Here is a 19080-nt window from a genome sequence, read left to right as displayed (position 1 = left end):
GAGCTCTGTGGCTCCGTGGATGTTGTCGCCCCGCCTGTAATCAGGGTCTGGGTGCAGGAGCCTTTGTGCTCTGCTGGCAGCCTGTGTGGGGCGACCACCCCGTTAGCGGGGTATGGGTCAAGGTGCCCCGGATTGGGAGAGAAGGAGCCTCCCTCACCCTTTGCGGCCAGGGCTGCCCTGTAGTCAGGGAGTGGCTGTGCCCTGGAGTCGCGGGCCCTTTGCAGTGGAGGCGGCGTCAGGGGACCCCTGTAAGCAGGGAAGTTGGCCCTTTGGCTGCTGCTTTCTGTGTGCCCAGCTCCATTTGCCCAGCCTGCCCGCCTCTGTGACCCCTCTGCAGCAGCGGCTGGAACTCCGTGGCGCGACAGCACAGTGAGAAAAGCTGCTCTTGGTGTTTTTTGCTGGGGTGAACTGGGGAGGGGGGGAATGCAAGGTGTCTTGTGGCTGGGTGGTCGTGTGCAGGGCTCCCTCGGGCTGCTGGGTTTCCCTGTTTCCTTCAGGTGGAGGGGTTGGTGCTCCTCAGGTCTGATGGTGCCGTCCTTTGTTTTTCAGGAGCTGTTGCAGTAGAAAGAAGGCGCGGTGAGTGGAACCGGGAGGCAGGCATGAAGAGGAAGCTGTAGGCGTTTGCTCTCTTGGGTTTAGCTTTTTGCTTTTTGGATTCCTTTTTCATTGTGTGTATGACATGAATTAATGTGTTCGCTCCCTTTTGCCATCCGGTATTCCTGCTAATAAACGTTTTTTACTTATTGTTGTTCCAATGATATTTGCATCTTCTCCCTGGCATTTTTTGACTTTTGTTGTGAAGTTCTCTGTTCCTGATTGCTGTTTTTTCTTACGGGGAGTATTGCCTTCTCACCGTTAACTTCTTTTCTCCATGTGTGAGGGAAATCCTGTAAGCTCAGCTGAGGATTTTGGAGACCTTAGTTTTGGGCAACGTGCTGACAGCTGTGGCAGAGCTCTTCCCTCACTCTCTCCCCATGTCCTGTGTCTGTAAAGCAGGCTCATTTGTACTTTGTCAGGCCAATTCAGTGCTCTGCTTGCAGAAACATTTATGCTGGGCTCTGTTCCCCTTGGGACTTTGCAGAGCTGTTATCCAAGCTGTAGACCTTTCTTTATTTTTTATGGGATGAATGGGAAGTGCTCAGCGATGGTTATACTTGCTTGGTTCTCCACCAGCTGTGACTGAGGTTCCGTCTGCTGGTACTTTATCCCTCCTCTTCTTTTGAACCTGGTCTTATTGCACGTTCTGGGGCTGCTTGGCTCTGATCATTGAGGCTGATGATTTTGTTTCTCTGAAGTGCTGTGGTTTAACTTAACAGGTAGTTTAGCCCCATGCAGTTGTTGGCTCACTCCCTCGCTCCCAGCATCACAGGTCCACCCCTCACTGGCACATCTGTAGGTAAAACTGCATGTTCTTGGCTCTGCATAGCACTGCTCAGCAACTGGAAACGCTGGAGTGTTGTCATCACTGTTGTTCTCCTAAAACCAAAACATAGCATCTTCTCAGGCACGCTGAAGAACAACATTTCTGTCCCAGCTGTACCCAAGACTCACGTTATACATATCTAAGCTCCAAGGCTAGTTATACCGTCTGGGTTATAAAACTACTTCCAGCTACAGTAAAAAAAAAAATATAGGAGAATGAAGAGCAGTGGTTTTATTTTCCTGTTTGAGTTAATCCACAAGTGTTCCACTGCAATTTTATTTTATGGCATTTAGACACAGCTACAGCCTTCAGACAAGCAAAGCAGAACTAAGTGTAAGTGTGAGAAAATGAAGAACCACACCAGCGCTAGATTTAATTTGATCCAACGTCAAATATGCTTGTAATACCCTGATGAGCATCAGAGTCTAGGAAACAGAGCTAATCAGTGTAATTATCAGACTCCATTGTGCCTTTTCCCGCATCCAGATTCAAAGATTCTACGGTAAAGGTAACGCAGGTTATTATGTAGGAGTTAACTCTGTTATTGCCCAGGGAATTCTGTTCTAGCCCTAATTCAAAAAATAGAAGCAACCAACCAAAAAGAAAACAAGCACAAAAACCATGAAGCTGATAATGTGTCTGGATAGTGCAAAGATGCTGATACCCACTACCGCTCCTGTGTGTTTGGCAACTTTTTTCACTAACAAATACTGCCAGAAGGCACCCTAAATGTGCTGAGTGAAACAGTTAGTGCTATTACTTTGATCTGTTGTCACTGTTGAAACAGGCCCTAACGACTGCAGTTTCCCCCGTGAATACCCGTGGATTGCTTTCCCTCCAGAGCCACTTGGGAAAGATACACTTAGTCCCTTCAGAAATGGAAGATGTTTGGTTTAGCACTCTCCCCTGTCAAGTATAGGCCTGACTGTCCCATTTTCATTAGCGTGTTGGGCCTTTCAGGCAAGAATGTTTTTTTTTTCAACTTGTTTCAAATTATGATTCATTTAGTGCACCTGAGATCTAAAAAGAACTCGGAGAAAATACTGTCCACCTTTCTTCCAACATGTATCCATTTCTAGCACATGATCACTATTCTGAAGATGTTCTGCATCTTTACCAATGTGAAGATCTTTCCCGTGCAGTATCAACAGCCTTTGGAGTCACCCAAAGAAAATGACACGAAATCAGAACAGCTAACTCAACTGACTTTCCTGGGAAACAACTGATTTTATTTACTACTCACAACCTTTTGCCTTGAATGGTAGTTCATAGATTTCTGGATCACAGAGGATCTATAAATCCCAGATGAAAAACCACTGCATACATTTAGGCCAGCGTGCACTCTTATGCAACGAATGCCACTGTTAAAGCAAATGCTGGCATTGAATTATCCCAGCCACTGAAAGAATCAGTAAATTCAGGGCATCCTGAATCTGACTTGCTGGGCTCCCTAACTAGTTCGCACCTGCATCCAAAAACCTGGACCAGTGCAGGCAAAGATTGAAAAGATTAATATTTTTTCACTATCAGGAATTAATTAAATTTTTACTGCACTGTCCAGATACCATTACCACGCTGTTCTTTAGATTTATGGTTTGTATTTCTGCATCCAAAAAATCAGACTAGTGTAGGTAAGCTCGTTTTGAAAAGATAATTCCTTAATGTAATAAAAATTTAAATAATATTTTTTTAGTCTGTCAAGGTGCCATTCCCATGTCTATCTTTATCTACAAGACTTGTATTTCTAATAACCAACTAAATAACTGTTGGAGATAAGCAGTTCAGCAGGCAGCAGGGAGCCTAGTCATTTAGGAGTGGGGCACTTTTGAATCCACCACATCCATATGAATGGATGTCTGCAGGAGCTTTGTATCATAGGGACTTCAGGCATTTTCCTTTCATTCTGTTTTTCGGAGAGATAACAGAGTAAAGGTTAGCAAACTGCACTCTGGAAATTAGCTTAGAATTGCTTCGTGTGACTGAACTAGTTGACAGAAGAATTCCAAGCAAAAATCTTCTAATCTCTAGTTAAATATGCTGGTAGACCCAGGCCTGATGTGATCGTGATGGTAAGAATTCTTTTGTATGGAAGGAAAGACTGGGACAAGGACTGACATTTGACCCCACCCAGGTGCTCCCCAGATCTCTAATCTTCGCTTGGATATTATTTCTACTGAAATAAGTGGGACTACTTTTAGAGTATATGAAAAACTAATTTTACTGGGAAAAAAATGGAGCTAGATATTACCGTGCCTGTGTCACTTCTGGGTAAAACTATTGCCTCAGGTTGGCTATTCCTGCAGACACCTGCCCTCCACTTCGAGACTACTCTCTGTTCACTGCCCAAACACTATTTCCCAGTGTCTCCTAGCTTTGCTGCATCTGCTAATCTTTCAATTGAAGTTGAAATTAAGTTTTTACAAATCAAAATGTTACCGCACAAAAAAAGAAAAGGGTGTATTAAGGGGTATAGTGAGAAGCTGACCTACTGACTTATGAAAAAGCCATTTCCTCTTTCTTCCCTGTTGATGGGGATACATGTCATACATCATGGAATCAGGTCTCTCTCACTGCTATGCCAAGTGATAAGAGCAGTTTCAAAAACTATGTCTAGGCTGTGGATCTTGAAACTTTCCCATCTGCTGGACCTCAGTGCCTTTGTCAGCTATCTCACAACTAGAGGCTTATGAAAAAAAGAGCAACATGATGGGAAATGGTATATAGAAAAGAAACACTAGAAAAAAAGATGGGAGATGAACAGTGAGAAAAAATAGTGGACAGACCTGAATAAGTGATATAAAACAGAAATGGATCCCAATTAATGGTGGGAAATTTTTATTTTTTTCCTTTCTGGACCTTCAAACTCTGCTTCTCAAGAACTCTCTCATGAATGGAGAGGGAGTAGGACAGGGGGCATTTACATTTTCACCAAAATGCAGGTGGTGTGTAGGTCAAAGGAGGCTGAGAGCTTTGAAGAATGGTGAATATGACATATGGGAAAAGGAATGTCACATGTAAAAATATTCTCTCATACCTCAGTGCAACCCCATTGACTTCAACCAAAGCGCTTCAATAAAGCAAAAGGATTTTTCAAGTCATTCAGTAGTCACACAGCATGTGTTAGTATTTATGCTCATCTCCAGGAAGAATATTTTCTCTTGTCGTTAGTGTAGCGGTGCAGCATAAAGTAAGACCTCCTTGCTCTGCAGAGGTGCACAGTTTTCAACTTACATAAACCAGGACTTCTTGTACTCTCGCCTGTGCGTGCTCTAGCAGCCTTTATTTTCTGAGGTGTAAGTACTGTAAGCATAGAGAGGCTACTATTCATTGTAGAGGAAGGGATAAGAATCATGCTCAGTTATTTAAAAATGAAAGTCCTTGCACTTCAGTCTAAATATATGTATATATGTTTTAAGACAGGCACTTCTGATTGCAGTAATGATAAAATAACTCAAAATTTATTCGGAAAGGACCCACTCTTCCCCTTCATTGTTATTCATGTAGGTGGATTTGTAATCACCTTTTCTCTTTTTCTCTTTCCAATGAGAAGATTTTAAAAAGTGGCAGAAGGTAGAAGAACACTGAATTATTTTATTTCCATATTCATAAAAGCAGTCTTAAAGAATCTACTGTGAAGTTTACACCCCAGCACTTTTACCAGCATTGGTTGCTACCCAAAATTTACAACGTCACACATTCTGTCAAGTGCCACGGGGGTGTCCTTGCAGATCAAAATTTCACCTTGACATTCCACTCTTTGGGAAAGATTAGAATACTGCCTATTAATGAACTATTCCACAGAACTATAACCAGAAAAACCAAACTGTACAGAAATTTTTGGACATTGGAAGAGTATGTGTTTATATCCATGTTCAATTTATGATCTCTGGTAGCTACCAACTTTTTACAGGAACAATTAAAGAATATATGCTTCCAAACTACCAAATTCACTACAGAAATCTGTTAGCCAAATAAATTATTTCCTCCTACTCTGTCATGTCTTTTCCCATAATCTGTTTATTTGCAGTTAGGCAAGTCCATCAGAGTGTATAGAAACGGTTTCTTCATGTCTTTTTTTCTATCTTGTTCTATCATGAATTAAATGAAATGAAAAAAAAATAAAATAAACCATGAGATTTGTGACATGCAATGAATAAGTAAAAATATCAAATGACATTATCTTTTGTATGCTAGGATTTCTTAAATTTTTTTCAGGAAACTAATAAATCACTTTTCCAGTAAAATAGTGGAGTATGACCCCAATAACAGACGTATCTTACTATACAGAGTACCATATGATAAGTCCAGATGCACACTGACATCCACCAACAAAAGATAAATTACCACAGCATCTGATGAGTGCTCTGCCCAGCATACCAGGATTTGGTCAGACAGTACCTGAGATAGTCTCAGCACTGCAGCATCCACAATAACCTACCTTTTACCCAGCATCTACTGGCCCCAGCTTCCAAAAGAACAATAAGTAAAGGCTGGACAGCATACACAACGAAGGACCAGAAAGCAGTTTAAAGCTGCTGTGTTCTGATGGCAAGAAAATACTTCTAGTCCCAGATCTGTACTAGCAGATCACTAAAAAACAGGTTATTATATATATATAGTTATTTTCCTTCTCATAAATGGAGATTGAAGGGAAGTGAAGGGAAACTCAGTGAATTGTCAGTACCTATCTGGTTATCTATCCAAGTTTTAGCAACAATCCTGCTGTATCCAGGTACAGCTTGCAGCTCTTCGGTTTTGTCAAATTCAAATAACTAATGTAAGTGTATCATTTAAGAAATACAATTCTAGTGTGATCTTGACTATCTTGTATTCCTCTATCACCCAACTCTTCTACTTCATGTAATCTGTTGAAACTACTTGCACAAGGAGGTCCCTTGATGGTTTTTGTAGAATAGCCGAATTCTGTTACCATTACCTAGCTACCTACATTCCCCAAAACACGCACATTCCTCTTCCAAACACTTATCTGCTGTTGAGAGTGTTACTTCTCTATGCCTTCTCCCAAAGAAAGTAATAACAAATCCACCACCACATCTCACTGCTGTCCCAGTTTGCATGCTAATTTTGCAGGTAGCCTCCATGGAGCTGTGTTCAGCATAGATTCTTCTGTGGTTTCCAGCTACCACCATCCCTGTACACAAAATAAAGAAGTATTAGATAAATGTACTCGGAGTCTACAAGGGTCACAAAAGGCAGGATTTTTCCGTGGGAAAGGAAAGAATACTAAAATACTGAAAGGGAACTAATGGGAAAAACACATTAAATGTTATGTTTAGTGTAAGATTGAGGGAAAATACTTGGAGAAGATTTGTAGTTTTAATTTACTTTGCTAACTTCTACTCTGTGCATTTTAGTTAGCCAAAGAAATCAGACGGCATATGAAGCCATGAGAATATAAAGAAAGATTCTGAGCAAAAGATCCAGGTTAAGTACAATCTAATTCATGGTCCAGAAGATAAAATTTGCGCAGCAACTTCTCTGAAGTTCTTCTGTTCTACATCTGTCATAAACAGTAAATCAAAGCTGTGCTACTGCTCTAAATTTAAAAAAAATATTGTGTTTTAAATAACAAGGACATTATCTACTTTTCAATATATGGGTCAATTTAATAAATGTTGCACTATCTAGTCAGCTAAACAAACAAACAGAAAATAACAACAATCAAGTAACATAGTAACATTTGTCTTAAAAATGGTGGTTCCTTTGGAACCACAGTGCAGAATATTCTGGTTTGAATCAGCAAAATAAACAGCAGATTGAGAAAAATCTCCCAAAATCTGCAAGGAAATCTCTTTTGAGGTATCTCAAAAAGAGCAAAAATTCCATTATTTACAGTTCTTGCTGGAAAAAAAGTCTTCTTAGCTCAACAGAATGCTTGAGGACAGCTTTTTCCCCAGGAAGCACACAGACAACATTCAAATCTCTCTGCAGCTCTGCTGCTGGAGGGTCCATGCTGGGGAGACGGGACTTTAAATAGCAGAACAGTACAGAGATAGAAGAGTGAAAAGAAATGGAGACAGTAAGATTCTGTTTGGGCATTAGTAGGTACAAAATGCCCAGAGAGGTTAATCCCTAGGATTTGTTCAGATGTCTGTTTGTTTGGAGGAAGCGAGAGAACTATTTATAGTTTCTTTTAGAAGAAAAGGAAGAACTTCTTTGCTGGAGACTCTCTTTCTAAACAATAAATATCGTGAACTAGTAAGTCTTATAGTAGACTGTCATGCAACTCAGAAAAGAAAGAAAATGTAATCATAATCCAAACAACACAGTAAGTTAGTCTTCACTATTAAACTTTCAGTTATATCAATCTCATGAAGAACAACTTTTAGATAAAAATTTTTTAGTAATCAGTACTCAACCCTGCGCCAGTGTCAGAGAAAACTACTTACATAAATGACTTTCAGTGCAACACCATATTCATAAAAATAGTTAAAGAAAACATTTGAATATTCTGAAAATCAATTACTGAAATCTTTGCATTGTGAACAATGAGTGAATCAATCTGACTGCATTCATACATTACCTATACACGCAGTTCAATTCTACAGTGTCATCAAAAACAGCTTTTCATGATCTACCATCCAGATCACTGTAGAAACAGTACTGTATTTTGTTATTAACATTATTATCGTATTAGAAGAACCAAAAACTTTACAGAAATGTAAATGGAATGGTTGTAGATGTAAAAGAAAACAACTTCTGGACACAATAATATTGGTAATAATTTCTAAGTTTTTATTGGTTCTTTTCAAAGCCACTCTATTCCAACCTTCATTGGTTCACTCAGTGAGTTAATGAAACTACAGAATATCTTCACTTGAAAGAACTTCCTAGCAGTTTCAACATGTAGCATTTCCAAGGCTCATGTTTCTGGAACACTTAAATCAGTAGGACCAGATTTTTGTACCTTTTAAAATATCTGAAATCAAATCTCCTGCCTTTCCTGATGTTGTACCTTTCTGTTTGGCAATATATTTCCACTTCAATTTCCATTTTGCATTAGCCAGTAGTAAACTACTATGCACAACAGTATTTGTAGAGGACAACCAGAAATTGTTGAGATGTTTATAACCAGTCTTTTGCTCATAACTGTCTCATTGCTCCAACTTTCTTATCTGGCAAAAGTTTCAGTGGAACAAACTAGGCACATGCTCTTGATTCTCCTCAGGGTGAAGCTAACCAACATACAGAAAGCTATTTAAGCTGGCAGGTTGATTCTGCTAGGACACAAATGAGGACCTGCACTTATGTGCTGCAGTTCAGTCATGAAGTACTTTTCTCCCAGCATTTTCAGCCCTCTTGCTAATAACAACCCATCCAAAGTTTCACTCATTTTCAGGTAGAGAATGAATAACTGAAGTTCAATATCCTATTTTCATGTAAAAAGAAATAATTTCTTATGACCCTTCATATGAGACTGACACAAAATAAGGATCAAATACGACCTGAACATTGAAGAAATTCAATTCCCAAAGCCATGATTCTTGCTTTGAGAAGACCTTTCATAGCATAAAAATAAAAAATATCTGATCTTCTTCTAGTAATGTTAATGCAAAAACATACTGCATTGGGTCCAGCTGACATGGAATTTCTTTCCTTCATGGCAGCCTATATGGTGCTATGTTTTGGATTTGTGACTAAAACACTGCTGATAACATCAGTGTTTTAGCAATTGCTGAGCAGTGCTTGCACCCAGTTTAGATATGTAAGATGTTTATGCTCTGACATGATCTCAACTTTTCACGTGTCATCATTCTCCTTTGCCTCTGTAGACTCAGCCGAAATTGACTTTTTATAAAAGTCTATAAAATACCTCAGAATTTGCCCTTGAAATTTTGGAAGCTATTGTATTGCAGATCTGAAGGACTGAAGCAGATGCCTCAGTCTTGGATGAAGTAACTCTACAGGTCTACAGTCAGCCTGCTCCCAGGAACATAGAGGAACCATTCTAATGCAGAATCCATTCATCTGCCCGATGAACTCATGGATTTGACTGTCAGAAACAAAATCACAGAAAGAACTTCAGAGGATGTTAAACAGAATTTCAATTCCCTCAAGAAAACATTGCTTCTGGATTCAGCTAAGAACTTTTACCCCACTCCCTCCCACCCAACTCAATTAATTCTGCATTTTGCAGTGCATTATCATTCCCTTTCTTTTACTGAAGCTTTCAGAATCATTGCTGTTTCTATTGTCCAAGGCATAAAATGTACCATACTACACAGCTGGTGTACTGATTTTCAGATGTTTGGAGGATGAAAATAAGTAGGAGATGCAAATAATATCACCTAAAATACAAGCACCTAAGTATTCTTCTTGACGGCTACACTAAGAAAATAATCAACAAAAAGTGGAGGTATTTTAGAACAGTTATTTCCATCACATGCAGTAACCGAACTATTGTGAGATTGTCTTGATTAAATCAAGCATCAGACTTGGCTTTCTATGTCTATGCCTTCAGGATAGGCTTAAGGGAATAAGAAATAAATAATAAAAGTTTGTAACAAAAAATAGTGTAATTTACTTCTATATTTCTATTTTACGTGTATTCTGGATAACAAATACTTAATTTACAAGTCTACGTCTGTTTGGGAATTACTATTAGGTAACTTATCTTCCTATTACAGTTTTTGTATGGGCATCAACATCATGAGTCAAATGAGTCTCACAGTTTCTGCGGTATGTTCTTGTTCCCAAATCAGAGAGAGCAAAATAACATGACACAGGCAGCAGAAAACATAACCAAATCTTGTGTGATCCTGAAGTTTGTAAATTTAAATAAATCACACTTTCACAGTTGGCTGCGTCTCAGATCAAAATCAAAGAATTCAGATAAAATAAAACAGACCCCTATTTGCTATAACAGGACAATTATTTTATTTCTTTTTACTACATTTATGTTAACCTTTAACTCTTCTGGCTAATTCTTCTGGTGAGATTTATTTTGGTTTTAGGGAATTGCTTTGCAGCATTGTTTAACAAGAACCATTCATTCTTCAGTCATCTGCCCAATATATTGACTTTAATTTCATTTAATTCTACCACAATCTTCAGGGGAAAAAAAGAGGACAAAAAAAAATAGTATTTTTCAAAATGTCAGAAATTTTTCCTTCTCAGCATTGAGTATTCCATTATTTTGCTTACTATGTCAGTTCTAAACATTACAAGTCTATATACTTATATCATTGTGTACTGTACAAGTTCTCCTGGAATGATGGGTTATACTTTACAAAGCTAGATGAAAAGTAAAGGATGTGCTATTAATATGGGTTTGATGCAACAGAATAGGGTATAACTGTAATCGTGTCTCAAGGACATCACTTCCAGCAGAGCAGTGACGTCAGTCTTAAGCACCAACTATATCCATTAATTCAAGATAATGATACTGGGAGACTCTGTTGCAAGACCAAAAATAAAATAAAATGACATGAACAAAAGCTCATTTTGGTCATGTTTTTCCCTCATAGATCTAAATAAAAAGACTCTGATATAGACTCTCAGGCTAAAATACGTACAAACACCACAGGAAGTTCCAGAAATGCATAGAACTTAGAGCAGGTGTAGAGAAAGCAGTTGTCGGTGAAAAATTCAGACTTTTTTTATTAGGGAAAGTGGTCTCACACAGAATGTTTCTGCAGAACACAAGCTTCTAACTTTGCCTAAAATTTAGCTGAAAAATATTGAAATACCTCAGACTTTTCTTGTTAGATAATAGCTATGGTTTTGAAAAATTTTATTCTTAAGATGCAATTCAGCATATCAACCATGAGGTTAAGTCAGGAATTCATGCAGTTATTCCTATATTTAGATTAATCCCATTCAATTCCACTTTCAGTCAGCAGAATGTATAATATCAGCTTAATTAATTTACCTATAGATCAGCTTTTTCTTAAAGGAAAGATGAAGGTGATATTAAAGATATTGGTATTGGTTAAGTGCAAGGTTCAAAAAGTCATGTTCTAAGACCCTGTTATTGACAGACCTTAGGGTGGGTCTTTCAGAATCCATCCTTCTAGAAATACTCTGCTCCTTTAAAAAAGTATGTGCTCATCTAATTAGTGATCACTGAAAGCCCCAAATACTAGAAGCTACACTAAAATGCCTGGAAAAGCCCTCACTTTATTTGGTTGTTTTACATTTTCAGAGGAATCAGAGTAATTCAGTGCTTTCCACTCCAACATATCATGGAATAATTAATTAAAAATTTGATGTAATAGCTGTGTAATTTGTCAGTTAATCTAACACTACATTTTTTGTATCCAGATATTGGGGCAGGGGGGTTTCAGAGGAAATATTAAACATCCTTGATTTATTTAAAGCATGTTGAGAAATTTTGGTCATGAATTTTTAATTTCTTTCTTTATATATAAGCTTCCTGTCTTCACTCTCTGCTTTGATCTAAATAAAGACAGCAGATCCTACATTAGCAATCAAAACCTAGAATAAGAGTGAATAGAGTAATGAATCCACTTCATTTAGTTAAAACTTTGAACAAAATCAATTCATTGGGGATAATGAAATGTCTCTTTGATAGTTTTAAATCAATCTTGAGCTCTTAAATAAGTACCAATTTGAGGTTGAGATGACTCTGAATCAGCAAAAAGATTGCTATTTAGAAGCAACAAACTTTAATGCTTTTCTTTTATGATTCTTCTAAGACACAACTTTTCCAAAAAGTTATGATTTTCTATGCAAATCTCAGTGCATATTGCTTTGTGCTTCAGTTAAATCTCAAACTATTTAAGTAGAAAATGCACTGACATATATTGTACAGAAAGATATTAATTACATTAGTCCTTGATTCAAAAAATAATTATGTTTTTCCTATGAATTTACTTCCAATTATTATCATACAGCAGAAGCCTAATAAAAGAAAATTGAATTTACATCACAACATAGAAATAACTAGATTGCCTCAATAGCTGCAGACACCTCATATTTTTATTACCTATTGGTCCTAGAAATATCTCATGGTAATGGAATGAAATTAAAATATCATTTGTCACTAAAAAAATACAGCTGCTGAACATGTTTACCCCTAAATTCCTATAAAATCCTATTGAAAATATGACTTTTTTTAGAACTTAAAGTGCCAGCTTGTTTGTAGACCTGCAAAGCACAGAACTGCCAAATGGTGACTTGAGAGTAACGTGTGTGAAGTGGGAAGGGGGGTTGGTTTTGTTTGTTTGTTTGTTTGTTTGTTTGTTTGTTTGTTATCACCCAATATGAAAGATTAAGAACATTTCAGTTGGTTATATTTTCCCATGACATTAATTTTTGTTACTGGTTAAACAGAAAAGGCACCTGTATTTACTTTACAAAGAGGAAAACTAAGCTAAACAAAACTGAAGTTAACACAGTGTGAGACTGCTAACTGGTACAAATGTCACAAATTAAGGGACACTTGCATCACTTTGGGAGAATGCAGGTTAACTGCATTAGCTCAGGGAGAAAAAAAAAGAAATAAAAAAAATCATTTTTATTAAAACTACAAAAGCAGTAAGAGAATGAAGTACAAGGGAGATAACAGGAGTTGATTCACCAAGGAAAACCTACTACTGAAAAGTTCTGCTTTACCTAAACCTAACATTCTTGACTAAAATTCATCTCAATCCAGCTGCTGTCTGCTGCCCATTAGATTAAGGTTTTAAAACAGCTTTTTGTGTTTTAAATTACTCCATCTCTTCAGGTAGCATTAGAATTCATGAAAACTTGCTTGTGAAATTCAACTTATCAGTATTTGAAGTCAGAACCAATACATAATAAATGCTACAAGATCAGAACACTGAGTAGTTATCCAGTGAGATATTTTAAGGGTGGCCAATATGTCTTAAACTTTCAATATTCAAAACTCTTTTCACAAAATCCCACATGGCACATTTAAAAAGAGGTGTAGAGTTTAGCCATTATTTTTGTTTGAACAGTAATAGCGAGTAAGACTAAGTGAAAAAAACCACGTACATTTATGCTATATTATTCTATAGGGAGAAGTAAGTTTCCATTTCTTTCTGTGTTGTGGTAACAAAGGATTTGTGGATTTTGTTTTTCTTGTTTAAGGTTTTTTTTGTCCCCCTTAACTAGATGCATGCTGTTGACTCAGGTCCCAGAGGCTAGGAGTAACTTCAAACAGTGCTTACATAATTTAAAAAGGTCTGACATGAAGACATTTGGAAAATATAAAGACACATATAAATGCTTTATGAAGTGCTTTGACGACTGAACAACAATCTAATACAAAGGTAATGACTACCTGATGTCATAATGACTGATGTCAGGTACAGAATGTCACTATATCAAATCCATAGCATGAAAACGACTTGGAGCAGAAGATTGAAACGCAAAGTCTAGGGCACTTTATTTACAGTACTGATGCTATTTTTCCATTTGAAGATTGTCTAGTCCTATTGTTTGCCCTGTTAATCACTTACATCATTTTGAGGCACAGTTTAAAATGTGTTTGCTGTGATATTCACATTTAAACTAATTTAATGGTAGGCACATTTTCCCAAAGCAATGACTAAGGAAAACTTGGGGGATTGTGTAAACAAATTTTTGTGTGCAAAATAATCAGCTTTGGCAGTAAATTATTTTCACTGGTGATTTCAGCTAATACAACATTTCCTTGAAACAGATTATGGATTTGGTTTTTTTAGCTGTGGAAAAATTCAAATTTCTTTATTGTGGGCTGCAATTGACATCTATGTTGGTAGAGCAATAAGAATATACCTAAAGCTACAGAAGAACACATTCATGCAAAGTTTTACATATTTCCTAAAAAAAAAAAAGTTGTGTATGCTACAGTTGAATAAATTAAATTAAAATTTAACTGAGTTTCTGAGTTTCACAAAATATTATCACATCATGAAATACAGATATGACTAAAAGCTGTAATGCAGGATCTTTGCAAGAAAAAGACAAACCTTGCTCCTCCTTTACAAAGTATGTACATTTAGCAAGCCTACACACTGGAAAGTATGAACTGAATAAGTCACCCGGGATCTGCAGCAGTGTTGGCTAAACTTGGTTTCACTGCTCTTTGAAAAGACCCTGCGTCTCCTGATAGTCTCCTGCTAGATATTCTCTTCTTTGTCTCCTCCCTTGTTCTCTTCATGATTAGTTCGTTAAACTGCAGGTAAGAGAGACTGCTAAGGAGGAATGACATCTTTGTCTATAGTGGTGATATTCACATAGTTTGGTTTAAGACAAGGGGAACAATGGAAAGAAATTTAGTTTGATTTCTACAAGAGGTTTTATTTAAGAGTGTCATATTTTATATTTGTGAAATATAGGCATAATCCTGTCATCCAAGGAAACAAACTTGTTGTCTATGATGATACTGAATTGATCCTGTTCAAGCAGGAAAAACAAATCTTTCCAGGTGTCACCTAATCTGGAAGACCTAAAATCCACCACATGGACTAAGCTCTGTGGTCTTTGGACAGAGGCATGTTCAGTCACTCTTTAAAGCTGGCCCATATCTGATGTTCAAAAGGCACTTAGAATGGTGGGGAAACTACACAGGAACTAAGAAATGACTTCAGAATTACCAGTTAGTAAAGCCAAGGCAGAACATATAGAGTCATTTGAAAACCAACTTTTGAATTGTTTCTACAAGAGGAGCTAAATGCCAAACTCTAGCACAATTGAGTGACTGTGTGAAAAAAGAAAACTCAACCCATGCAGTTGGAGTCTGACACAATTACATGGCCATAAAATGAGGAAATTTAGACAGTCTCGTTCACAAGGTAGTACCTGGAGAAACAGGGGAAATGAAGGGAACATAGAATCATAGAATCATAGAATCGTGGCCTCACCAAGGTTGGAAATGACCTCCAAGATCATCCAGTCCAACCATCCACCTATCACCAATATATTCCCCACTAAGTCATGTCCCTTAGTACAACATCTAAATGTTTCTTGAACACCTCCAGGGATAGCGACTAAAACACCTTCCTAGGCAGACCGTTCCAGTGCCTAATCACTCTTTCAGAGGAGACATTTTTTCCTAATGTTTAGTTTGAATCTCCCTTGGCTCAGCTTGAGGCCATTTCCTCTAATCCTGTTGCTAGTTACATAGGAGAAGAGGTTGACCCCCACCTCACCACAACCTCCTTTCAGGTAGTTGTAGAAAGCGATAAGGTCACCCCCGAGCTTCCTCTTTTCCAGACTGAACAATCCCAGCTCCCTCAGCCACTCCTCATAAGGCCTGTGCTCCAGACCCCTCACCAGCTTCGTCGCCCTCCTCTGAACACGCTCCAGGACCTCAGTGTCTTTCTTGCAGTAATGGGCCAAAAACAACACAGTACTCAAGGTGCGGCCTCACCAGTGCTGAGTACAGAGGGATGATCTCTTCCATGCCCCTGCTGGCAACACTATTTCTGATACAAGCAAGGATGCCATTGGCTTTCTTGGCCACCAGAGCACATTACTGGCTCATGTTCAGCCAAGTGTCAACCAGCATCCCCAGGTCCATTTCCTCCACACAATCTTCCAGCCACTCTGCCCTAAGCCTGTAGCATTGCCTGGAGCTGTTGTGGCCAAAGTGCAGGACCCGGCACTTGGTCTTGTTGATCTTCACCCCACTGGCCTCAGCCCAGCGATCCAGCCTGCTCATATCCCTCTATGGTCTTCCTACCCCCAGGCAAATTGACACTTCCTCCCAACTTGGTGTCATCTGCAAACTTACTGTGGGTGCACTCAATCCCTTCCTCCAGGTCATCAATAAAGATATTGAAGAGGGCAGGCCCCAGCACCGACCTCTGAGGAACACCACTCGTGATTGGTCACCAGCTAGATTTAACTCCATTCACCACCAATCTCTAGGCCTGGCCCTCCAGCCAGCTCCTTACCCAGCAAAGAGTGGATACCTGTCCAAGCCACAGCTTCTCTAGGAGAATACTGTGGGAGATAGTGTCAAAGGCTTTGCTGTCTATGTCAACATCCTTTCCCTCATCCATCAGGTGGATCACTCGATCATAGAAGGAGATCAGGTTGGTCAAGCAGGACCTGCCTTCCATGAACCCATGCTGTGTGGGCTTAATCCCCCAGCTGTCCCGCACATACTGTGTTCTCTCACTTAAGATGACCTGCTCCATAACCTTTCCAGGCACCAAGGTCAGGCTGATAGTCCAGTAGTTCCCTGAATCCACCTTATGACACTTAACATCAGGTCAGTGTCAGCCCTGCCTGTTTTATCCAGAGCTTTATCCAGTCTTACAATGAGGTATCATTGTTTAAAAGACAATGACAGTCTGTGAAGCAGCACTGAAGTTTTGGCCTTCTCTGCTGCTTTAAAATAGGCTTACTCTTATTCTCCTCATCCCAACGAAATCTTTCTGGTGTGTGTCTGCTCCAGCAGGGGAGGCAGTAAGTCATTCCAATTGCTTTGATTTCAAACAGTATGAGATGTTCTGCAGAGACAGACACTGAGATTATTCAGGTGGAGAACACAGCCCTGAGCTCATATGCATAGAGGGAGTGTCCTAAGAACAAAGCTGGAGGAGATGTGCCTTCAAAGAAAAGCATGTCTTCTGCTCTGGCGTACAGTCTCTGAAAGAAGTGAATTAGGCTCCCATATCAGGAGGCTTCTGGGATTTTTATCTGACCTTGCTGCAAAGAGCCAGACACCAAAAACATGATTTCTTATATCCCCTCCCCAGTCCTCACATTTCCTCACTAGCTTTGTCCAAGTGGCTCCTCTTCTATGTCCAGTTGAAATGGTATCTAAAAATATGTTTTGGGCTCCATTCCTCCAAGAAGAAACCTACTTACTAGATTTTGCAAGTGTTCTTAGGTTTCATTGAGTACCCTATTCATCAGTGAAACTTGGACTGAAATATTTTTTTAGAAATAGCCTGAAGACTGTATTCATCCAACCAACATTAGAACTGTACACCTGTCCTGGAGACAGGCTCTGATAATCAGGTACACTTAACCACTGGTAATATTGGGCTCAAAGACTTAACAGGAATTATGTAAACATGGATTTCAATACGCATGTTCAAAAAGAGTCTAGTGTAATTGTCTTAGTTTTCAGAGCAAATAAAAGTAAGCATTTTAAAGTCATGTTATAAGACGTTTTTATGAAAATTACCTGCTATCTACATGACAGATATTTTCTGTTGCTTGAAAAACTGTTCCACTTATGTTCTACCTACACTCCTGTTGAAAATTAGAAAGTATACTTTATCTTACCCAGTAGTTTGGGTAAACTTTCTAGATATTCATTTGTCCTTATTTTCTCAGGCCAGCATTGAAGTTACATTCTTTTTTCTCCTTTTTTTTTTTCAGTATTAATACATTGTAAATATTAAGGCATCTAATACTACTTCAATATATTCCAAGATCATACCAATATATTCTCAATGGATTAATTAAAAAAAGATACATAAAGTTTCTATTGTATAAGAAATCTTCACAACCTTGACTTTGTGTAAGAGAAGATTGATAAAACGGTTGATCCATTAACTTCACAATTCTCACATAAAGATAAATACAACTGTGGGAAGATGGGACTGTAGTCCTATATAGTCTGTAGAAAGATATCTCCCTGAAAGGAAACAATAAACCAAACACTGTGAACTTGCCAGGCTGAATATCACTAGCCAATTGTAGTCAAGAAAGAAAACAAGATTTTGTCTAAAATCAAATGTGATTTGATGAGAAGCATGTGCTTCATTACAGCACAGTCACATCTCAACGACCTGAAGGGTGCCCAGTACCAGGACAAGAGGGCACAAACTGGAGCACAGGAGGTTCCCTCTGAACACCAGGCAGCACTTCTGTGCTGTGCAGGTGACAGAGCACTGGGCAGCCTATGGAGTCTCCTCCTCAGAGATCTTCAAAAGCCACCTGGACAGTATCATTCAGGTTCATCATGCTCACCCTCTTCACCAAACCACATGATGCATCACAAAGAATGAGGCTCTAAAGAAGTAAAAGATTCCTTAGGACAAGGACAATTGTAAGAAAAAACAAAAACCTCTATAAAATTTTATAAATGTGAACAAGCAATTTCATACTTAAAGGTGTGAAATACTTGAGGTATAAAATGGGATAAACACAAGATAGGTCTGCTCATTAATCACCTTCGTAGCCCCAGCAGAGCCATATGGAAATTTTGTACTCAGAGACTCAAAACTGCCATAGAGATGGACCACTGAGGTACTCAAAAGCTTTCTCTGAATCAAATATTTTCCAATAAAATCAGATATTTTGTTAATGAAATGGCACAGACATCACTAAAAGGACTAAACAGATAAAATCCATGTGCAATCTCCTATTAATGGAAGATCACGGAATCACAGAATTGTAGAGGTTGAAAAGGACCTGCAGAGGTCATTGAGTCTAACCCCCTGCTAAAGCAGTTTCCCTAGAACAGGACTGAAGAGGGGATAGGTATGATCTGTGTATAAATGGAATATGACTAAAAGCCTGGAAACTTTTGTAAATTCTCTTATTCAGTGATTAGATTTGAGAGATCTGTATTCCTTATCTTTTCCCTATTAACTTTTCCACTAAAAAAATCTGTACTGTTAGAATATAAACAAAAAAGAAAATTCAGATCATCTAAATAAAGACATTTCTGAAACCAAATACAAAGCATAAATTCTTTGTCTTTTCAACTCAAGACACCC

At 38.4% G+C, this 19080-nt stretch overlaps 1 protein-coding gene across 8 annotated transcripts in view; it reads right to left on the bottom strand.

Annotated features, from left to right (window-relative positions):
* Positions 4995-19080, bottom strand: part of LOC110397297 (cytochrome P450 4V2-like) — a 92749-nt gene continuing 78663 nt past the window's right edge. For all 8 annotated transcript variants that reach the window (XM_021393392.1, XM_021393385.1, XM_021393387.1 and 5 more), the window contains one exon: positions 4995-6575. The gene's annotated coding sequence lies outside the window, so the exon portion shown is untranslated. The remainder of the gene's footprint in view (positions 6576-19080) is intronic.

The sequence above is a fragment of the Numida meleagris genome, chromosome 4, assembly GCF_002078875.1.
Source record: "Numida meleagris isolate 19003 breed g44 Domestic line chromosome 4, NumMel1.0, whole genome shotgun sequence".
NCBI lineage: Eukaryota > Metazoa > Chordata > Aves > Galliformes > Numididae > Numida > Numida meleagris.
Note: the sequence above shows the minus strand (reverse complement) of the source record. Positions and strands in the feature narration are given on the sequence as shown.